The sequence below is a fragment of the Rhinolophus hipposideros genome (genome assembly GCF_964194185.1).
Source record: "Rhinolophus hipposideros genome assembly, chromosome: 1".
NCBI classification, from domain to species: Eukaryota; Metazoa; Chordata; class Mammalia; order Chiroptera; family Rhinolophidae; genus Rhinolophus; species Rhinolophus hipposideros.
Window position 1 is genome coordinate 65,001,337 of NC_138047.1, and position 24,850 is coordinate 65,026,186.

The 24,850-nt window shown below is 37.5% G+C and overlaps 1 protein-coding gene across 2 annotated transcripts in view; it reads right to left on the minus strand.

Annotated features, from left to right (window-relative positions):
• LOC308499521 (broad substrate specificity ATP-binding cassette transporter ABCG2-like) overlaps positions 1-24,850 on the minus strand; it is a 95,349-nt gene that overhangs the window by 53,680 nt on the left and 16,819 nt on the right. The window contains exon 2 of one of the 2 annotated variants that reach the window (XM_081053075.1): positions 20,037-20,466. The exons of the other annotated variant lie outside the window; for it this stretch is intronic. The gene's annotated coding sequence lies outside the window, so the exon portion shown is untranslated. The remainder of the gene's footprint in view (positions 1-20,036; positions 20,467-24,850) is intronic. 2 annotated transcript variants of the gene reach the window in all.

Consider the following 24,850-nt stretch of genomic DNA (forward strand, 5'->3'; position numbering starts at 1 on the left):
AAAAAACAAAAGTGAGCTTATGGGTGTATACTAAGCATAGAGATGAAGGGCATCCTCTCAAATCAGACAGTCTGTGTCTGAATCCTGGCTCTCCCACAGCCTGCAGATTTGAACTTGAATTGGTTACTTAGTCTTGAAGTGGTTATTGGTAATCAGAGGAAACAATCTCCCCAGTAGTTACAGAGATTAAATGAGATGTCTGGGTAACACACTGAACAGAGTCATTATCACCGATTCACACTCAATAAGTGGTAACTATTATTATTTTATAAACTGCTCTGTTGCAAACATGGTTTCTTGTCATTCAACATCTTGTTACAACTTAATGCTTAATGGCTGCACGGTATTCAATTATTTGTTGTATACCAAAATTAATTTAACCAATCATCTAATTATTCACAAAAATCATTGTAGCTATTCTCACATCATTGCTCACATTCATATATATTCCAGAATGGAAATTGTTGGGGCAAAATGTTATGCCCACTTAAAAATTTCTAACACACATAACCAATTTTCCCACACGAAATTTGTGCCAAATTCAGTCTCCCAACAATTTAAAAGGTTGCTTGTTCTCCTAAATTCTCACAAATACTGGATAGAATAATAAATTTATTTTTTTAAAACTTGATAAATGACAAATGGCAGTGGTTAATTTATACTTCTTTGACTTAGTGAGCAAGAGTTACCTTTTTAAATACCTAATAATGGTGCTCGCTTCGGCAGCACATATATTAAATACCTAATAATTGTGGTTTATTTGTAAATTTTCTATATAAGGCCTTTTCCCATTTCTTTCTATTAATTTTTCAGATGGCAGAACAAGTAAACAGAAAGAGCATGGATCGCTGATAATATCATTTATCTACTGGACTATCTCCACGCTAGTTGAAGTCACTGTCATGTTTTATGTGCCTTGCAATCAAACCACAGAATTATCAAAATTAGTGTTTCTTTACAATCCTAATTGAAAGCTTTGGAGCCATCTAGAGTCCACAACCTAACACACACTGGAGATCTAAAATGGCATTAGTGGGGTGAGTTGTTGTCATGTGCTTTTGTAGGCAGTGTCATGACATAAACAGACAAATAGGGAAGATGTCCTCCAGTGAAGGGAGCAGACAGGTTCATTCATGAAATCACTTGAGCCTCACTTTTGAAAACTTCAAAAATAACTGGGAGGTTTTGTGGGGGTTGGGGTGAAATGGAGGTGGTAATACTCCTCTCCAATAATCACACCTGTGAAGGGCTTGCTTGTACAGTTTTCACAAGGGTATCAGTGCTTGATGGACTGTCAGCAAAAGTCACAGGCAAAAGATACAAATTCGTTTAATGTTGATAAAGGATATGGCTTATTATACAGAATGGTAACCAAAGTAGTCTTCTCTTTAAAGAAACAAATTTCCTGGGTCTGTAACTCCATGAATCAGGTACCCTAATATCAAAGCTCCCATAGGGACATATGACATCCAACTCATAGGATTTTTAATATCCTGCTAGCCTCTCTCAGCTGCCTTGAGCTCTCAGTCTATATGCCTGCCTGGCCACCAAGTACAAAAATCTCGTAAGAACCTGTTACCAGCTTTTGGGTTCTTGGGTTCCCCAAGGTAGTAATCAAGAGAAAATTCCAGAAACACTTCCAGACTGATTTTATTAAGCTTCTGCTAGAGCACAAGGAGGCAGCACAGAGGAGAGGAAGATTCTCAGAACTCTCTCTGGAGCTGGTTCTGCTTGGCTGCTTTTATAAAAGAAAGGACTTTTTAAAAAAACAAATGGGAATTAAATGGAAACAGGAGAATTTGTGATAATGTTTGTTTATCCAATTTCTTATCCAGGTGTGAATGATTGGCTGGCTTGTAGAAATAGCAGCCTTTTTGAAAGTAGAGGGCTTTCTTTATAGGTTGTGTTGCCTGGTAATCAAGTTAGCGCCTGTGCTGTGGGTCAAAATGGTGGACTGCTCTTTATCACTACCCCCAGGAAGGTCAAACAGTCATCAAATCTTGATCAAGTGCACATGCAGAAGAGTGGTTTCGACATCTGTATGGAAGAAAAGGTTTTGAAGGGAGATAAAATCAGCTGCTTATGCATTTTTGCGTAGTGAGTGATGGGATGGTGGCATTCCTTCACCCCAGCCCAAGTCCCTACGCTGTCTCAAATCGAGTATGTTATTTAGTTCTTGGTCCAAGTGGTAAATTGAAGGGTCAGTTTTCTCCTGTCAAGTATAGGTTTCAGGCAGGACTTATTAGGGACTGGGGAGCATTTGGGTTACATATATAACATCTGTAGAGGAAAGGCTATTCCATAACATGACCGCTGCTTAAGTGCTGCGGGACCGGTCAGTTAGATATGGGGCATAACAGACATTGCTTCCCTTAATTCCCTCACAGACTGTCTGATCGACCCCCTCCTCTATGCTCCACAGCGTGCTGGTTTGTGCCGGTGCTTGGAACAGGCCCGTTGCCCTGCCCTAGGCAAGCATGATAGGCATTTCCCCCTTATCAGGAGCGGATCATGCCGCAGTAGTCCAATCCAGCCCGCCTTGTTCTACATGCATATAACCCTTTAGCGCCTGTCCTATGGAGTGGAGGATATCCATGGCATCTCACTCTCTCCCACCACGCACGTCGCATGTAAGTTCCCCTAATAAACTCTTAATGTAATGAGAATTAACAGCCTCTTCCTCTGATTTCTCAGCTCCAGGAAATTTTCCCAACAATACCTGTTGTGGGTCCAACTATATTTGTTTCCACTACCATTCCAAGTTAAAGAAAATAAATAACAGTGCAAGACACTGCATACACCATGTTCCTCTGTGGCTCTGTTCACAGCTACCGTGGGCCTTTGGCAGACTCAGTGAGAGAAAGGTTCGTCTGTAATGGCTTGAGCACTGACAAGTATGTGAAGGAACGAAAACACAGTACCAGTAGAGACAACTCTTCTCAAAGCTTTCAACTATCAAAAGGTATACCTTAAAGGCTATCTTGGGGTTCACAGAAAATCTTTCTTATTTGATTTAAATTAGACAGGCCAGGATATGTGTGCATGCCCAGAGGACAAACCATAAAGAAGAAAAAGTGGTTAATTGGTAAAATCAGGTCCCTTAGAATGCAGGATGGAAATGGAATTCAGAGGAATTAGCATTAGAAAAGGGAAAAAATTTTAAATTGTGATATAAGGGAAAAGAATCAAGATGGGTCCTCATGTAGATTAATGTTTTAATTAGGGAAAATAGAGAAACTTGAAAGAACTGTCTGGTCCATTACCCCACTTTCTGAAGTTGGAGGATCAGCTGAGAGGGTGCATGTGAATGAGAACATAGGGGATTTGAGAAAATGGTGAATACTGGAATAGGCCTGTGTCCATTTCCTATGGCTACAGTAGCAAATTACCACAAATTTAGTGGCTTAAAACAAAAATTTATCTTCCATTTCTATTGATGAGGAGTCTGATGGGGGTCTCAACGGGACTAACACCAAAGATGTCAGCAGGCCTGGGTTCTTTTCTGGAACCTATTCCAGGTTCCAGAGGCTACCTGCATTCCTTGGCTTATGGCCCCATTCCTCCAGCTTCCAAGCCAACAACAAAGCATCTCTCTGACCCTGCTTGTTATCACATCACTTTCTCTGACTCTCATCCTCTGCCTCCCTCTTCTACTTTTAAGGACCCTTGTAATTACATTAGACCCGCCAGAGAAAACAGGATAACCTCCCTATTTTAAAGTCATCTGATTAGCAACCTTCTTTTCATCAACAACCTTAATTCTCCTTTGCCAGGTAATCTAACATTCACATTCTGGATATTAGGACATGGACATCTTTGGGAGGACATTATTCTTCCTACCACAAGGTCCTAAGGAAACAAAAAGGATACTAATGTAGGAACCCATCCACACTCACATAGTTGGTATGAAGATTATTTTAAACTGAAGACATTAGAGATATAACTGATGCAGAAAGAAGCCTTTTTGGAGCTTCCCTTATCTGACTAAAGGTAGGGTCTTCAGAGTGTGAAGCTGCTATAAATCCCATCTCAGGGAGCTTTACCACCAGGAAGAAGACCAACCACCCATACCTGGATAAGAAATTCCGTAAACAAACATTATCAAAAACTGCCATACTTCCATTTGTTTCCCGAGAAGTCCATTGGTCTTTTCTAAAAGTACTTTGTTTTGCCACAGAAGCCCTTTCTCCCCTCTTCCCTCTCTATCAAATTGGTATATAAGCCCCATAACCTCATCTTTTCTCCTTTAATCTGTCTGTTGTCAGTTAACTTTCAGCTCCTCCTCCACCCAATGGACCTAAATTGATAGAGGAAAAGGTTTGCCTCCCAACACTAATAAGGGACCTAGAGAGATTGTACAGCAACACCAAGGACCCCTAATATTAGATTCTATAAGTGTCCTGGCATCAGGACATGGCTTTCCCATTCACAAAGTAAAGATAGAGAAGGTTAAAAGGTTGAATAAAGTCTAGGATGTGGTTTTGGTGGGTGGGTAAGGTAATGGAAAAATGAGCAAGGAGCGGGTGAAGTGATTCACCATAGGAAAATGAAACTAGGAAGAGACAGGTAAAATGGGAGAAGAGCTGGAACAGGAGGATAAGGTCACTGAGTAGGAAATTGACATTTAATATTGTTGTCATTCCAGATTTTAACAAGGTCCCAATGTTTGAACATGACAATAGCATTATGGAAGTGGAAGGGGGGTGGATTTGTCTTCTATCGCTGAGTGACAAACTATCAAGTGAACATCTTAAAACAGCACTCATTTATTATCTCACAGTTCCACAGGGTAAGGAATCTACATAGGCTAGGCTACCGTGTTTCCCCAAAAATAAGACCTAGCTGGACCATCAGCTCTAATGCATCTTTTGGAGCAAAAATTAATATAAGACCCAGTCTTATTTTAATATAAGACTCGGTCTTATATAATACGTATAATATAATATAAAATATAATATAATACTAGGTGTTGTAATTTTTGCTCCAAAAGACGCATTAGAGATGATGGTTCAGCTAGATCTTATTTTTGGGGAAACACGGTAGGTCCTGTTCAGGGTATCACAGGGCCAAATCAGTGTGTCAGCCAGCTGGATTCCTTTATCGACACTTTTATCTGAAGAATTTGCTTCTGAAGTCAAGTTGTTGGCAGAATCTAATCCCTGTTTTAGGACCGAGGTCCCTGTTTCCTGGCTGACTGTTAACCAGCTCCTCCAGGTTGTTCACATTCCTTCTCATGTGAACCCCTCCATCTTCAAAGCAGATGAGTCCTTCTCAAAATTCTTCTCTCTCAGACTTCTCCTTATGCCTTTTAAAGGGCTTCTGTGATTAAATCAGGCCTACCTTGATAATCTCACTATCTTAGAGTCAACTGACTTGGGACTTTTAACTACAACTGCACAGTTCCTCAGAGCAGTACCTAGGTTAGTGTTTGGTTAAAAAACATAGTGGATGAACTGGAATCTTGAGGGCTGGGGAAGAAGGGGATCTTTAGCATTCTGACTACCCTGGAGGTGAAGTTGAGAAGATCAAAGAGCACAGAGCTAGAGTGATGGGTTGATCATCTAGGATTCTAGATAAATATCTTTGGCAGTAATCATCTTGGAGAGAAGAGAAATGCCCAAAACCAGCTGTCAAAGTCTTACAGATACAGAGAAGAGAACAGAAGGTGGCATTAATTCAGAGAGAGACAGCGTCATGTGTGTATAAGTATACCGCAATTTTGGGGGGACGTGTGTTAAGAGCCCAGAATCTGGAGCCAGATCACCTTGGATCATATAATTTCCTATATGTAGCAGACAAGAGACCAATTAAGAAATAATTCATTTGGGGAAAAAAAGAAAAACATTCATTTGGTTATAAAGTTCACAGAGGTATGAGAAGTTAAGTTCTAAAAAATGAGCACGGTGGGTGGGGGGAATACATATGATTAGGTACTCATAATTAACCTGCAGAGTCAGAAAGTGGCATAGAGGTTGTAACATTTGTCCCTACAAAATAGGTTGGAAAGTTCCATGTTGAGAGTTCACCAAACTAAATTTCACATATCCATAAAGTCTTCTGTTTAAGTAAATTTTTTAATTGAAGTATAACGTACATGCAGAACAAATAGAAAATCTAAGTAAACACCCTGATGTATATTTACAAAATGAATACACCTGATTTATTATCAATACCCTAGGAGCCTCTCTCATGCCCCACCCTCGTCATTGTCCCTTCCAAAGGTAACCACTCTTCTGACTTCCATCATTATACATCAATTTTGTCTGTTTTTAAACTGTATATAAATGAAGTGATTACTCTTTAGAGCCTGCCTCTTTTTATTCAATACTATTTATATGAGCTTCATCCACATATTTTCACATAGTAAAGACTTATTAATTTTAATCTCTGTATAGGATTCAATTGTATGAATCTACTGCAATTTATCCATTCTACTATTGATGGGCCTTTTGGGTTGTTTCCAGTTTTGAGGTATACCCTAAAGTGTTAGATCAGGAAAGAATCCTAATGGTTGACTAACCACATCACCCATTAGAATGGCATAAGTGAAGGCCCGAAATTTGAAATCATCTTCTCCCCTTGATTATGCTTAAAACAGCATAAAGAGAGAGGATCGGAGTTGTAGAAGAGAGTGAACCCACAAGCCATAGTTCCATTTCTCCCTCCAGCAGATGCCAGCCCCATTCAGCAACATTTTCCTGAGGGCTTCCCTTGCGTTAGGTCCTGTGTTTGGCAATGAGGTAGAGAAATAACACATAGAAAAGGCGATACAGATGTCTAAATGAATAGATCACAGTGAAAATGGTATGAGAAGCGTTATACCCCTGGGGCTGGTATGACTAAGTCTATATGGGTATGAGGGTTGTGGACTGCTGAGACTGGGGGAAACATCTGAGCTTAGTATGCACAGAAGTTTCAAAATTCCAGGGTGGTTGAGGATAAATGAAAACTCTGGGGTGTAGATAGGGATGATGCTCACACAATATTGTGAATATATTTAAGACTACTGACTTGTACACTTATAAATAGTTAAAATGATAAATTTTATGCTGTGGATATTTACCACAATAAAAACATTTTTTTCTGGGCAGTTCTTTTGGAAATCACTTGTGTTCATTTTGTTAAAGGTTTCTAATGTGAGTGGTTCTCTCGATTCATTTGTGGTCATGAATTGCCAATATTCATTCTTGAGTTACGGTGTAATTATACATTCGTTGTGTAAACACTGACAAGGTCTTTCCTGATCACTCGAGCATGAAGTAATTTTCAACTCCAAAACACTATCTACCACTTTCCACATTCTGCCTTGTGTGGTAGTAATTTGTGAACCTGGGCCAGGCACATCCTGGATGCTCAATAATTTATGATGAGTAATCAAATGAGGGAAAGACTGCTTTATCTTCCAAACTAGAAAAAGTGTTAGAGGAAAAGATGAAGAAATGCTAGATTAAAACAAGTAAACAAAGGAGACTTCATCATTGTAGAACATGTATACAGCATTTGTTCATGAACCCTATCCTCCAAGAAGCATCTCAACTTGAACAAAAATATGAGGGAATCTTCTGGGGCCAAATTGTGGAGGCTTTGAATTCCAAACCAAGGAGTTTAGACTTATCTTGAGAGGAAAATACTATTGAAAGTTTAGCGTCGAGGGATGACATTGCCCAAGTAGTCTTTTAGAAAGATTAATCTGTTCGTGTATAGAATGAATGGAGGAATGTGGGAAGGCAGAAATCAGTCTGCAAATGGAAAATATAGACTGAACTAGAGCAATGGTGGAAAAATTTGTGAGAAAATGGGGGCATGAAAAAAACAGTATAAAGGAAGAATTTACAGTAACTGGTATCTGACAAAACATTCAAGATGTGAATTGACTTCAAGATCTCAAACCTGAGAAACTAAAAATTTTGTAATGGTGTTAATGAAAATTATGAGGATAGAAAGTATGTCTGACACCTCACAGTATTTCCTAAATATTGTCTTGAAACAACAGATAACTGATAAATATATATTGACTGAATAATTTTAAAAAGTTTATCTTATATAATTCAGGGACCTATCCACCCTTACCTGAATCTGCTATGTTGTAAAAATGGAGACGGGTGTCATAAAAGGCTTACCTCTGTCATATAATACATTACTGACTACTATAAACATTTTATTGCCTATAGAGATAAGAGTTTATTCATGGTAGGAACTAAAGTTAAAGTGTAATGAGTATTAAATAATTCACTATACACATTTGGCTATCAAGCTTAACTTTATAATAGCTGATGTCAACAAGGCTAAATGCTTATAGCCTCACCCAGAACCCACACTAGACCAAGAAATATACATTAATTATTCTGTGCATGACAAAGCTATAAGCCAATCAAGATGTACCCAAGTTTCATCTCACCTCTCCAGTTTTTGCTAGTTGACCTTTGGGTGCCTCAATTTCTTACCTCACATTAATGGTGATAATCCCTGTCAGAGGGTTGAATAAAGATTTTTAAAAATTTGTGACAACAAGGATGGATCTCAAGATTATCATGCTAAGCAAACTAAGACAGAAAATGTCGAGAACCATATGATTTCACTCATATGTGGGATATAAAACTGAAAGCAACAAACGAACAAGATAAACAAAAACTCAGACACAGATAACAGTTTAGTGTAAAGGGGGAGGGAGGGTGATAGAAGAGGGTAAAGGGCGTCAAATATATGGTGATGGAAGGAGAATTGATTTTGGGTTGGTGAACACACAATGCAATATAGAAGTGATGTATTATAGAATTGTACACTTAAATCTATATAATTTTATTAATCAATGTCACCCTGATGAATTTAATTTTAAAAACATATTTAAAAACTAATGTGTATTTGGAAAATATAAGGTAACCTTGATTTTTACCAAATGTCAATTATAATAGTTAATGTATATTGAGTACTTACCACTTGCCAGGAAGTATTTTGAGTGCCTTCCAGTTTTGTGGCATTTTTAAAACCTCATTTAATCTTCACCACAATGCCTTTAGATGGGTTCTATTAAAATTTCTATCTTGTAGATGATGAAACTGAAGCATAGTGAGATTAAACAATTTTCCCAAGGTCATACAGATATTATAATTTATGTTCACGTTTGATTCTTTATATTAGTGCTGATATAAGAAATAATAACACCATTATTTCCTGTAAAAACTGCTAAAAGAAATTGGAAAGTAGAGGTAAAATAAATTTGTTCAACCTTCAAAATCCCCCTCAGCCACAATGGATCAAAATAAAGGAAGAAAAGCAAGAAAAGTCTAGGCAGTTGCAAATCCAAGAAACATCTCCAGAAAAGAACCTCCAAATGGTAAGAATTACGAAAGCTTATGGGATGAGGGCCTTGAGTCTAGAAGCAGGTAATGGTGGTAAGGAGGTTAGCCAAAAAAAAGGGAACTCAAACTATAGGAGGCAAAGGACTAGAGCTAGGCTCACCACTTGAAGCCCAGGGCAGGGATGGGACTGGCCACTTACAAAAGGGGTGGCAGTGGTGGGAGACAGTGCAGCTAGATGTGTCGCTCTGTTGTTTGGATGGGCGTATTGTAGCAGAGACACGGCACATAGGTGGGGAAGCTCCTCCAGCCCATCTTGCCTCTCTCATCGCTGTAGAGGCCTCTGTGCCTCCCCAAAGGAGGGCAGTGGGTACTGAGAGCCACTGGAGTGGACCTCTGCCTGTGAAATGCCAGGTCTCACCTGTTGCATCAATTTCAGAATGGGATTTTCTATTTCTGCAAAAAAAAACACCACGCCATTGGAATTTTGATAATGATTGCACTCAATCTGTAGATTGCTTTGGGTAGCACTGTCATCTTAACAATATTAAATCTTCAAATCCACGAACACAGGATGTCTTTCCATTTATTTATGTTTTCTCTAATTTTCTTTCAGCAATGTTTTTGTAGTTTTTAGTGTACAAGTCTTTTGCCTTCTTGTTTAAATTTATTCCTAAGTAGTCTATTCTTTTTGATGTATTATAAATGAAATTATTTTCTTAGTTTCCTTTTCAGATTGTTCTTTGCTCGACTACAGAAAAGCAACTGATTTTTGTGCGTTGATTTTGTATCCTGCAACTTTGCTGAATTCGTTTATTAGCTCTAACATTTTTTCCTTTTTTTTTAATTTTATTGGGGAACGGGAACAGGACTTTATTGGGGAACAGTGTGCACTTCCAGGACTTTTTTCCAAGTGAAGTTGTTGTCCTTTCAGTCTTAGTTGTGGAGGGTGCAGCTCAGCTCCAGGTCCAGTTGCTGTTCCTAGTTGCAGAGGGCACAGCCTTGCGGGAGTCGAATCGGAAACCTTGTGGTTGAGAGGAAGCGCTCCAACCAACTGAGACATCTGGGAGCTCAGCAGCAGCTCAGCTCAAGGTGCCGCGTTCAATCTTAGTTGCAGGGAGCACTACCCACCATCCCTTGCAGGACTCAAGGAATTGAACTGGCAACCTTGTGGTTGAGAGCCCACTGGCCCATGTGGGAATCGAACCGGCAGCCTTCGGAGTTAGGAGCATGGAGCGCTAACCACCTGAGCCACCGGGGCGGCCCCTCTAACATTTTTTGTGTATGTGTGGAATCTTTAGGGTTTTCTACATAAAAGATAATGTAATCTTATATTATGTGAAAAGACATCATTTTGCTGCTTCCTTTCCAATGTGGGTGTCTTTCATTTTCTTGTCTAACTGCTCTGGCTAGAACTTCCAATACCATGTTGAACAGAAGCAGACACCTCTGTCTCATTCCTGATTTTAGGGGAAAAGCTTTCAGTCTTTCACCATCGGGTATGATGTGAGCTGTGAAGTTTCCATACATGGCCTTCATCATGTAGAGGAAGTCTCCTTCTATCCCCAGTTTATTGAGTGTTGAAAGGATGTTGAATTTGTGAAATATTTTTTTTGCATCAATTGAGATGATCATGTAGTATTTTTCCTTCATTTTATTAATGTGGTGCATTACACTGATTGGTTTTCATGTCGAACTATCCTCATATTCCAGGGTTAAATCCTACCTGGTCATGGTGTATAATCCTTTTAACATGCTGCTGAATTCAATTTGTCACATAATGTTGAGAATTTTTGCAGCTATATTCACAAGGGAAAGTGGTTTATAGTTTTCTTGTAATGCCTTTGTGTGGCTTTGGTATCGGGAATAGTCTCCTCAGAGAATGAGTTAGGAAGTATTCCCTCCTCTTCAATTTTTTGGAAGAGTTTGAGAAGAACTGATGCTAGTTCTTTAAATATTTGGTAGGATATACCTGTGAAGTCATTTGATCCATTGCTTTTCTTTGTTGGGAGGTTTGTGATTACTGATTCAGATTTATTCAGGTCTATTCAGATTTTCTATTTCTTCATGAGTTGGTTTAGGCAGATTGTATATTTCTAGGAATTTGTCCGTCTTATCTAGTTATTCAATTTGTTGACAGACAATTGTTCACAGTACTCTCTTATAATACTTTGTATTTCTATAATTCTGTAGCAATGTCTCAACTTTCATTTCTGATCTTAGTAATTTGAATCTTCTCTATTTTTCCCTAGTCAATTGATCTTTTGTTGATCTTTTCAAAGAAACAATCTTTGGTTTCATGGTATTATTTTTATAAAATATGTTGTAGTACTTAATCCATAATTTTATAACTGCTTACTTTGGTATTTTCCTTATGAGAGTATAAATTACTTTTTAAGGCCAATTTCTACCTTTATGATATATATGTACTCAATAAATTCATTTAATGAATAAATGAGATAAGTTTAAAAGGGTATACAAAAAGAAATGTACATAAATCATAAATGCAAAGAAGCCATGGGGTGGTTTGAGGTAAGTATGCGAAGCTGGCCTTTATATACTGAACACAATACGTTTCCCTTAACAGCATGTTTTTTTCTTTGTTATTATTTAAAACAACAGTCATTGAGGTGGATATCTATTGTTAAAGCCTGGTTTCTACAGAGTTCAGAGTTTTTCCTGGCTTCTCTTTGATGTCTAAGTTTTTTATTGTGAGCCAGAAAATAAATCCCCATCAGGAAATACTGATTTTCTCACTTTGTACTGCGTTAGCCGACCTCAGGACTCCTGACATTTTTGTTTGTCCTCAAATCCAAGCTCGGCTCCCAATGCTCCATCAAACTTTGCAAACAGGCATTACAACTAGTAAGTCATTCAGACAGGAGTTAATTTACAAAATCAGAAGGGCGTTTGGTTAATTGTAAGGTCCCTTCCAACTACACCAGTCTATGATTCTGCTGAAGATGACTTATTTAGCTTGCTGAGTTTAAATGCACTGAAATGCTCACTAGCAGCGGGTGTCAAACTGTGGTCCGATAATCCTAAGGTACCAAGGAGAGGTTTTAGGGACTCCACGAGCCTTTTATGTACATATCGTTTTCAAAAACAATGTTTAACCACTAAGAAAATGAAAAGACAAGCCACAGACTGAGAGAAAATATTTGCAAATCATATATCTGATAAACAACTTGTATCTATAGCATGAATTTTTCCCCAATAAATAAATAAATAACATTTATACATTTTGGTTCTGTTCTATAAATGAAATTTAAAATGTAAATATTGCATATGCCTTTTTTTAAATGTATAGGCTAGAGGAACACCTTGTATCCAGAATACATAAAGAACCCTTGCAAATCAATGCAAAGAAGATAAATGCCCCAGGTTTAAAAAGGGGCAAAAAATTTCAATAGACATTTCACTGAAGATAATATGAACGACCAATAAGCACATGAAAAGATGCAACTTGCCAATCAACAAGATATTATACAGTGAAAACTTTGCACATCAGAACTGTCCTCTAATACCACAGAAACATTCCAGTTCAACATGTAACACATTTCAATACCAATTATACATTATTACACAGTTCATAAAATTAATCAGTTCACAGGCCTCTCAATGACATAATCACTTTTAATTTTTATCTTTCACTACAAGTTATATAGATATATTCAGACACTTTTTACAGGAACACAGACAATGGATATTTTTACACAGACACTAACACACCAGCTTTCAGGAAATTATCTACTCTTCTCTGCTGGAAGGCCAAGAAATCGGGGGGAAGAGGCACAGGGGGTACAAGTGGCACTAGTAAGGTTTGCAGGAAGCTTTTCCAGGTGATAGAAAGGTTTTAAAATTGGATTGGTAATGGTTACACAACTCTACACAGGTACTAAATTTCACTGAATTGTACACTTAAAAGTTATAATATCTAAATTTCAATAAAATAGATTTTTAAAAAGCTACCAAACAATGTGTTCATTCTAAATATAGAGAAAAACATTTATTTATTTATCAATTACATTGAAAAAAATTGTACAAAAACATATTGTGACCTGTCATGCAGTATCTACCAAAGTTTAACATATTGGAAGCCTATGTGTTAACTTGTGCTAGTTTTATATGTTACCTCAGAATCAATCTTCTCTTGTCTTCTCTGTTTAATCAGAGAAAAATCATAAAATTGTCAGATTAAAAACAACACAAAAACTCGAAACTATTTCTGCTTGTTAGTCTATAAATCAGATTTTTCTCAATATTGTACAACTAAAACAAATGCAGAAATAAATTTATTTTAGACATTTTCTGCAACTATAACAAACCCTTTTCACAACACATGTGTGCTCATAAAAAATACTTTGTTTTCATTGACTAGCTTCCTAATAGGTAAATACTATAAATTTTAAGATATAAATAATAATAATTACATTTTTGTATAATGTAGTTGTTCATTTATTTTTAATTTTAAAAAAGTTTTCTGTTGCGAAAACAAAAGAAATCTGAACTCTCTCGGACCACAGGTGGTACCAAAAGATCAAGCTCAACTACATTTTTACTAGCATGGTGATTAGAAACAAGTTTAAAAGAATACCTTATTATTGTCCTTGAAGGCCATGAAAGTAAGGGGAATTTATTTTCACAGGAAAAGTTTAACTTCAAAAAACATTTTTTTAAAAAATGATGTGTTCCATTTCCTTCTTTACCCAACATTTCACAGAAACAGAGCGCTCTTTCCCGCTTCCTCTTTCCTGTTGGCAGGAAACCAAACATGATATCCTGTCGCTATCTTGGACCATAGTCCATGAGATGACTTTGAGAATGAAAGCCACATATGGCAAAGCAACAAGATGAAAGGAATGTGGGTTCTTGTTATACTATCACTGGAATGCCTATCTCTAGATTTCTTGAACATGAGACACAAACTTTTATATTGTTGATACCACTGTCTTACATCTAAACTTAATCCCAATGAATATACTGAGATCGGAGTGGTGCAGACGGAGGGAGTGGTAGGCACAACGGCTGTAAGACAGAAAATGCTTGGCATTTTCAGGGCACAGTAAGGTAAGTATGTCTGGGGTATCAGTAATAGGAGGTAGAGTGGCAGAAGATGGGGTGAGGGCTGACAGGGAGCCAGATGGTGTAGGGCTTAGTGGCTCATTGGTATTTTGAGCTTTTATTTAGATGTGGGAAGCCACTGAAGGGTTTTGAGAAGTGACCTGATTTATATTTTAAAAGAATCTCTGTGTAGAGAACAGACTGATGTTAATGTATAAAAAGCATCATGGTGGGTACATAATTATTTATTATAATATTCTCTACACTTCTTATATATGTTTAAAATATTCTAGGTTATAAAGTTTCATAATCACCTTTATTAACTGGCCAAGCTAACAATGAATCATTTACAACTAGTTTTACAATAATCTATCAGAATAAAGAATGTGTTGACACAAAGAGTTCAGTCTATATATTATAGAAACAAAAAAATAGTTCAAGAATTGTTGAGAATCCATATGGTGTACGGTCAGCTCAGAAACCTCAGCATTTGAATCCTGCCTCTGGGTTTTACTAACTGGTGGAGTGACCTTGATTAAATCATTTAACTTTCCTAACTTACCAAAGTGTAGTCATCTTTATTTCCAAAGAGTCTATGACGATTAAGTGCTTAGGATAGTTTCTGGCACAGAAGAATCATCCCATAAATGGTGGCTTTATTATTATTAGTCACAATTATTAGAGATTGAGAATACTTAACCACACTTTTAACACTGGATGAGAGCAATATGAAATTTCCAGTCCCTAAAAAGGTTTTATTGTTTTGGAAGAGACACAAGCATTATCCACTACTTGGACAAAAAAAGCTCTTAAGTATATCCACTTTTCTTTATTCTATATCTAGAAGTGCCTGCCTAGGAGACTTGAGTATCTAAACCATAGAAAGGACTGTCCCATAAGAAAATCAATTAATTATCATTCTGATTCATACCTCAATTTCTTGTGAGTTTAATTATTATGCATCAGCAAGTATGGGCCCCATCAATACAAGAACACTGAAAAGAGCCAGTTTCTGGAACCACGTAGGTGAGTCCCAGCCTCTCAGCTAGGCTGATCTTACCTCAGTGCTGCTTACCAAGCACCAATTACTTCTGCTTGAGCAGCAATTAATCATTTGAGAACTAATTCAGGTATAGAAACAAACAAAAAACATGTTTGCCATGGCAGTTGAGGAGAGAAATTGACATTTAAAACCAGTCGATCAAACTTCAATTTCCAATCAGGCACGTAAGGACCTTTGAAGTCACCACTCTACCCTAACAACAAGCAAAAGGCTTAACAAATGGAAAAATTAATAGCTTTTATTAGATCTCTCAGAGAAGTGAGGATACAGGGCAAATTGTTTCCCCTAAAATCTGAAAGACAGGCAAATACAGAATCACAGCTTAATGGACCAATGCCAGGGTAGGAAAACTTGAATTTCAGTAATTGACAACTTGCTAGGGGCTTGTTGTAGACAAGTCCTTAAGCTAAAAACTTCAAGGGAGTCTCCTCTCTTTTGTGAGTTTTATCTCTAGAGTTCTACCAGGTTCTCACAGGAAAAATCAGAGAAAAATCCATGTGGGCTTCTCCCAGGAAAAATAACCATTTTGAAACAAACCAGAACATTCTGTTTTATCAAAGTTTGCCCTCAAAAGAAACTATTTTACCAGAGCTTAACCTGTTGGGGTTTTATCGGAGCCTAAATGATCCAGGAAAAAGGAAATAACCAACTCCAGTCAGCCATCTTGTCTTATCTAAGGTGGGTAGAGGAGTGGAAATAGGAGATGAGAGGCACTTGTGAAGTTCCAACCTGGGAGCACAAGCTCACTAAAAAACTAAGAACCTAATCATGAGATTACGGAGTGATACCTATCTTCTCACACTTTGCTACTACATCACTAAAGGCCTATTTACCAGAGTTCCGTTTACTCAGTATATAATGTCTGACTTTCAAACAAAAAGTTACAAGGCATACATAAAGGCAAAAAACACAGTGTACAACTGATGGCTCAGTTGGTTAGAGTGTGAGCTCTGAACAACAGGGTTGCCAGTTTGATTCCCACACGGGCCACTGAGCTGAGCCCTCCACAACTAAATTGAAGACAAAGAGCTGCTGCCGAGCTTCTGGAGGGGCCATATGCCTCAGTTGGTTAGAGCACGAGGTCTCAACAACAAGGTTGCCAGTTCAATTCCTGCATGGGATGGTGGGCTGTGCCCCCTGCAGCTAAAGATTGAAAACAGCAACTGGACTTGGAGTTGAGCTGTGCCCTCCACAACTAGATTGAAGGACAACTATTTGGAGCAATGGGCCCTGGAAAAGCACACTGTCCCCCAATATTCTCCAATAAAATTAAATGAAAACAAAAACAAACAAAAAAGCACAGCGTGAAGAGACAGAATAAGCATCAGAACCAGACTCAGATATGGCGGGCATTTTGCAATTATCAGGCCATGGACTTAAAACAACTATGATTAATATGCTAAGGGCTCTAATGGGAAAAGCAGACAACATGAAAGAACAGGTGGGCAATAAAATATAAAGAGAAATTATGTAAATGATTAATATTAGAAAGGAAAGTGTGGACATCACTAAGGAACCATGGACATTAAATAGATAATAAAAGATACTATAAACAACTCTATGGCCAGAACTTTGATAATCTAGATGAAATGGACCAATTTCTTGAAAGACACATCTGCCAAAATTCAAACAGGAGGAAAGAGACAATTTGAATAGGCCTATATCTATAAATAAATTGAATCAATAATTAATACTTTTCCAAAAGAGAAAGCAACAGATGGGTTCACTAGGGAATTCACAAACTATTTAAGGAAGAAATCATACCAATTTCCTACAATCTCTTTCATAACATAGAAGCCAAGGTAATACTTGCTGAGTTTATAAGGCCAGCATTACCTTAATACCAAAACCAGAAAGAAAAAAAAAAACCCATTACAAGACAAAACAAGAAAAGAATAGCAATATCTCTCATGAATATAGATGCAAAAATCTTCACCAAAATATTAGTAAACTGAATCCAACAACATATAAAAAGAATTATACACCACAATCAAGTAGGATTTATCCCAGGTATGCAGGGCTGGTTCAACATTTGAAAATTAATGTGACCCTTCACATCAATAAGGTAAAGAAGAAAAATCACATGATTCTATCAATAAATGCACAAAGAACATTTGATAAATACCAAAACTCATTAATGATTAAAACAAAACAAAACAAGGAAAACCTCTCAGCAAAGTAGTAGAGGGGAATTCCCTCAACTTGACAAAGAATACCTACAAAAAGCCTACAGCTAACACCGTACTTAATGGTGAGGAACTAGAAGCTTTCCCATAAAGATTAGGGAAAGGCAAGAATGTCCCCTCTCATCACTGCTTTTCAACATCATACTGGAAGTCCTATCAATGCAATAAAGCAAGAAAAGAAAATAAAAGTAATATCAATTAAGAAGGAAGAAATAAAACTGTCTTTGTTTGCAGATAACGTGATTGTCTACATAGAAAATCCAAAAGAATCAGCAACAATAACAAAAACTCCTAGCACTGATAAATGATAGAGTAAGTTTGCAGGATACAACGTTAACCTATGAAAGCCAACCACTTTCTTATATACAAGTGATGAACAAGTGGAATTTCAAATTAAAAACACAATGCCATTTACATTAGCATCCCCCAAAATGAAATACTTATGTATAAATCAAAGAAAATATGAACAAGATCTGTATGAGAAAAACTACAAAACTCTGATGACAGAAATCTGAGAGTAACTAAGTAAATGAAGAGATATTCCATGTTCATAGATAGGAAAACTCAATATTGCCAAGATGGCAGTTCATCCCAACTTTATCTATAGATTCAATGCAACTGCAATCACAATCCAAGCAAGTCAGTCTATAGATACTGACAAACTAATTTTCAAGTTTATATGGAAAAGCAGAAGACCCAGAATAGCCAACATAATGTTGAAGGAAAAGAGCCACCTCAGAGGACAGACGCTACCTGACTTCAAGACTTATGACAAAGCTACAATAATCAAGACATTAGTGAAAGAATAGAAGAAATCTTAGAAGATCATAGCATGAATATAGGTGCAACACTATCGTGTTTAGCTCAAATGTTCTTATCAACTGCAGTATTTCATGAGCTTCCCCCAACATGCTATTAATGGGAAAATGTCCATTAATGCCCCTCAACAAATTTAAGATTGTATTTGTAGAATTTTTTTGTTTCAATACTTTATGGCATTTATCTCTCTTTAGTTAACCTTTTCTCTTTCACTTCTACCCAAATTGCTTATCCTAGGAGGTTAGGTTTCCATTAACCTTGTGGACCAAAAGAAGGGGTTCTATGGAAAGTAACATCACAGAGTGATCTGATTATAAATATCTAACTGGGCAGGTCATGGTGGGTAGTCATGCCCCAGGCTTATAACTTCTTCAGTGAAAGGTTTTGAGCCAGCCTTGTCCATTGTTGTTATGCATGCATATAGGTTAACACACCTTTGAAATACCAGAAGTACCCTGTTTCCCCAAAAATAAGACCTAGCCGGACAATCAGCTCTAATGCGTCTTTTGGAGCAGAAATTAATATAAGACCCGGTATTATATTATACTATATTACATATTATATTATATTATACCCAGTCTTATATTATAGTAAAATAAGACTGGGTCTTATATTAATTTTTGCTCCAAAAGACACATTAGAGCTGATTGTCCAGCTAGGTCTTACTTTCAGGGAAACACGGTAACACCCCTCCAGGGAGGTATTAACCCTCAAGAAAGCACATAATCTTGTTAACTGTCCTATAATCTGATACCCTCCTTGCTTTCTCCAGTCTTCCTTATGTCCCCTCTTTAATTTCAATACATAAAAGAAGCTGCAAAACTGTTATTCTCCAGAGCAGTTGAGGTCTTGCTCCCTGGCATATGTTGTCAGTTTGGCTCAAACTCTTACAGGTTTCTCTACAGGTTTCAACATTTCTTATGTCGACAAACTTTAATGAAACTGGTGTTCAGCAAAGCATCAATAAAATGAGATTCCATTTACAAATTGTGAAAAGTTGATATAAGAGGAACCATTTTAAAATAGAGCAAGGGCAGCCATTCCAGAGGAACTGTCTTGCACATTTTACTCTTTGAACCTTTGAATGTTTCAACTGGGCAAAATAATCTTTGGACTTGACCAAACCAACATTGTATTTCAAACAATTGTTTGTAAAACTAACAGGATAGCAGACATTCTGACTATAAGGACTGAAAATTAGGAATATTCTATAGAATTAGTACCATCATGTATAGCTAAAGAATAATTTAGCTTATTTGCACCTATAGAAATTCCTGCCTTCTATTCATGTAATTATCTCTCTTCCCTTTCTCATAAAAACCTGTTGCCTTCACCCCATAATGAGAATACTTTGGGTTTCTATCTGAATTAGTTCTTGCCGAATAGGTATTCTTTGATCTCAAATTAATGCTTGTTGCCTCTCACTTTGGATTTTTTTTTTTTTTTAGGTTAACGTAACCAATGAAAATACTAAGGGTGATTCAAAAGATTGTATTGTAGATTATTCAGGGACTGGAGAATGAGAACAGAATGTGGAGAAGAATTGAAGAGGAGATAAAGAGATGAAAGAATTAAGGGAAAGATCAGAGAAAGGAAATACGGTGGTACCTGGTTTTCCAACATAATCCATTCCGGAAGACCGTTCTAATTCTGAAATGTTAGAAAACAGCCGACAGCAAGGCCTCAGGATCTTGCACTCACTGGGAGCCGTGTAACATGTTCGACTTCGGAGGAGAGTGTTCCAAACCGAACCATTTACTTCTGGGTTTACAGCGTTCGTAACTGAAATGTTCATCAAACGGAGACATTCGAAAACTGAAGTACTGCTGTACTTGCGTGTTCTTTCTGTTAATGACCGTTGGGTTACAACAGCTGAACCAGGGCTGCAGCTAACTAACAATCATGGCTGGTTGCCAAAGATACTTGTAGTTAACAACTTGTGGGACTTTTTCTTCAAAGTGGTTTCATTAGAATGTTCCAATATTGGAGCTCCAAAATAACTTGAGAGCTACACCTAAGAAACTAGGTATTCTTTAACCTGGAGAAAGAAAAAGGTCAACTGAATATCACTGGTGTTATCAAAATAAAAATCTAACCCCAGTGGCACAAAGTAAATTTTTATAGATTACCCTGAGATAGCTACTTTCTATTTTTGCACCAGAAAGTCAAAACAGCAGCTGGACCAAAGTTGTTTCTGTTCCAAATTTCCTCTTTCCTCTTCTGTTTCTCTAGTTTTCTTTCCTACTAGTAGGAAAGGATTTTGCTTCTTCTAAAAGAGCCAACATACCCCACCTAGAAAGAATTCAAACAAGGCAGTCCCCTGCTACAAAAATAACAGGAATGTGATACTGACAATATGTGCATAGTGCACCATTTGGACACAGACAATGACTTCGCTCTAGATGTTCAATAACCAGTAGCATGGGCATAAAGTTGCTCACCAACAGTTGCCACGTGGGTCCATGTGTACATAAAACTTTTGCACATCTTTTGTACATTGTAGGTTCTGGATCAGTTAGCCTCACTTGGCAGAGCAAGAAAGCTCCATTTTACTTAATTAGTTTGGTTGCCTAAAATAAAGGGGGCTAGTTGACTGTGCTTTTAGTGAAAGGGGATTGATTAATCTCTCCCTCAGAGAAGGATTAATTGTGTTGTTTTGGAGGCACTGGCTGTGAGGATTAGGACATTTATAGGAGCATCTGATCTCACAATTAAAGTAGCGCGTTCTGCATGGAAATAGACTTGATATCTGGAACCTAAGCTGCTACGATATTGATCAGTTAAATACAAAATGTGTTTGTGAGTTCCACAGAACAGGAAGGTCAGGCTTGTCTGAACAATGCTACACAGCCTCCTAAGAGAACTTCCAATTCTTTGTTTTGGCTTTAATTTCTTACAGCTGCTTCCTCCTTGGCTAGGAGCTGTTCACCCTTTTCTGAAGCACTTCTACCAGCAGGGACACATTAGGAAACATCCAACAAATTCCTGTAGTTCTGTTTCCTTCAACTTCCACTGGCAGAAAACTTGGCAGCTTGCCCTCTTTCCTGAAGCATAATCACCAAAGCTGTTTGTGTTTGGGGCTCTTCTTTAACAAAATGGTTGAAAAATCTTCCAAAGGCCCCAGCAGATTCCAACATCCCAGTTTATCACTCTAGGCATTATCACTCTAGACATTATCCCTCTAGGTATGGGTTGCTTGACTCTCCCAAGGTTTCTATGGGAAAGCAAAGATTCTAACAATTATATAAGCATTAAACTCCTAGGGTATGTGTTCAATTTTGAGTTGCAAAAGTTCTTTTCACTCTTATTAGGACACTTGGGGTCTAAACTTTTCATACAACCTTCCAATATTCACACTGATTCCAACTCACTTGGTATAAAAAAGAAATACTAACTATCTAAGCAACCCACAGACGCATACTTCTTTCTGAAAATTTACACTTCTCTTTCACTTTCATAAAGGTACTCTTATCCTTCCTTTGTATGTGGTCACCAGTCCCATCACTTCTTTCTTTACAATGTGTAAGAAATCTGTTTCCATTCCCTTGGACCTATCTTAACCTAACCTTTTATTACTTTACAGCTGTACTTTTTTCCCCACTATTCTCTGCCATCCACACTTATCTTCTAATCTAAACCATTCTGCACCTTGTTCCCAATATAATCTTTATTCTAGAACCACCAAAGTCTTTTTCACATCATTGTCTGTCGAAACCATTTGTTCTTCTCCCTACTAAAAAAATCAACTCCAAATTCCTGTGCCTAAGAGGCACAGCCACCCCAGCCTGGTGCTAAGAGGCCTTCCCCCAACTCTTCTTTTGTTAAGACTGCTCGGCTGCAATGGTAGAAGGTCCACATGCATCTCATAACCATACCTCTTATTTTCTCACTTCCATCCTTTTGCTCACACTCTTGCTTCTCATGCCTTTCCCACTTCTCACGTCTTCAAATCCAACATGTTTTTTAAGGCCAAGATGTTTAAAGACCAACCTTCTCCATGAAGCCTTCCTTGACCACTCTAATCTATAATGGTCTCCCCCTCTTTTGAACTCTTAACACTTATTCTCATTTCCACTCATTTGGCAACTTAATCACTGACTACCTCTTACATGATATGTCTCCAAAACCACTGTATTGCATTATAATTGAACTCTGACATGTTTGTATTTTATCCCCTCAAAGAAATCATTAGCTCCTCCATTCATTCAGAAAACCATGTGCTGGGTTTACTAAGTGCCAGATACTATGCTAGGTATGGGGAGAAAGTCCTTGTTTTCTCCTGATACTACACTCATACTGTACTTCTTAAAGCAGTATTTTCTTAATGTATAAGAAGTAGATTTCAGGCATCACTGTTCTATTAGAGACCCCTGCCACTCGCTAAACATCCAATGGAGATATCTGCCAAGCACATTAAAGAATATTAAAAGACTAATTTTTATGAGCTTTTCTGGATCTTTAACACTAGTGAGTGACCAGCTATTACATGAGTTCAATTGTACTCCCGAACATATTGGCACTTTTATAAGAATCCCATTTTAATATCACCATCAGAAGCAGACTTGGTAAGATGGTGTGTATGGTTTCCTATCAAGTGGTACAAACAGGGATGGATCCTAGGCTCCTTCATTTTAACTGAAATCTTAGTGATAAAGAACTGTGTTGGTTTGAACAAACGCCCTTCTGCCACTGAGATGAGGAGGACAAGCAACCTGCTACGCGATGTTTCTGTGGGCTAAAACGCCTACTCAAACGTTTGCTCGGGTTTTAAAAATTAATATTCCATAATTAAAGTTACAAACGTAAGACTCTAGTTTTCATTAAAACTGTAAATTCAATTTATAATTGCTATTGCTCTCTATATAAGTCTAGCCAATTGTATTATTCACTTCTAAGGGATTTTTCAATAATGGTTGGTCTAGTTCATAAAGATAGTTAATTAAACACTTCCCAACACTTTAAACTGTACTTGGAAGAAAAATACTCTCCTTAGTGTGTTGGGGATCCTCTAGACCACCCCTACATTCAGATATTCATGGAAGGATTCCACGTTCGTGGAAGGATTTACAGCACTCAGTACACGTGTATAGCTGTACTCATAGCTAAGATTTCTTACAGCAGTGCAGTAAGGATACACAGTGGGGTCATAAGGAAAAGACACAGCAGAGCCTAGAGTACTCCATCTGCAGGATTCCTTATGCCCTCTCCCTGCCACAAGGGGGTCATGCAGAGCGCACTCTCCCCCACAGTGAAAAGTCAACAACATGTGCAATATTTGGGCCGCGGGAAGCCCACTAGAGACTAAGAGCCCCAGGTTTTTATTAGGGGCTAGGTATATAGGCACACTCTGCCTACAATGTACCAAAATTTCAGACTCCCAGAAGGTGAGCAGACATTCAGCATAAACCATACTGTTTGCATAAACAGTTTAGACAAAGTGAACCACTCTTATCAGTTAAATGATGACCGGGAACACTCTGTTACCAAACTTCCCAGATACTGGCCAAGGACCAATCTTGAGGGCAGGTTTTTCTAAGGATAGCAGTCACCGACTTGCTGCGTTAACTCTGTTCTGAGCACTTAGGTACTCCAGGTTTCAAATTTAACAAACAAAACTTTCTCAAGCGCTCAAATAACCCAAATAATTAACATCATAAATATGGTCAACCATAGTTTTTTGTAAATGTCCCATCATTTTCTACAAACTTAGTAGGATTTCAACTTTAAATCAAAAAACTAAATTACTTATTTAATTACACATTTACAATTAGAGGGATAAAATTGGTCTTCTAATAGAGTAACAAATAATAACAGAGCAAATTCTATTCAGTAATATAAATACATAAAATAACCAATAGAGGAAAATTATTTAATATAAAAGTATTCACATGGATTTGGTTATCTTAAACATTTCTATGATTAATCCCAAATCTTCCTAGAATGAAAGATGCTTTAACACTAAGGAAACTAAATGTCCCACTTGTACTGCTGGCAGATATCCTAGCAGCTGATTAATGTTAACATGACCTGGAAATTGGAGATTTCTTCAAGGATTATTTTTTTTGCCCTGACCCTGATTTGTGGTTGATATGTAACTTCAAGATGAGTTATTGTGATATCCCGGCATGTACGTTACATATTAGCTAATTCTTCTTAGTGCCAACCTAAGTCTGCAATTTACTCTAGGTTAAGCATTGATAGGATGCTGCTCTTTTTTTTTTTTTAATTGCAGAAGGGAACGTAATGAAATTCTTCATTCTTTCATATTCTTGCTTTCTTTTAGGACCACACTATTTTTAGATACAAAAACAATATCAGATTGAGTGCTAGATATTCATTGTTTATGATTTTATCTATGTGGTCACAACTTTCAAAATCATTTTTCCCTGTTTATTTTTTAGGGCAGTTTTAGGTTTGCAGCA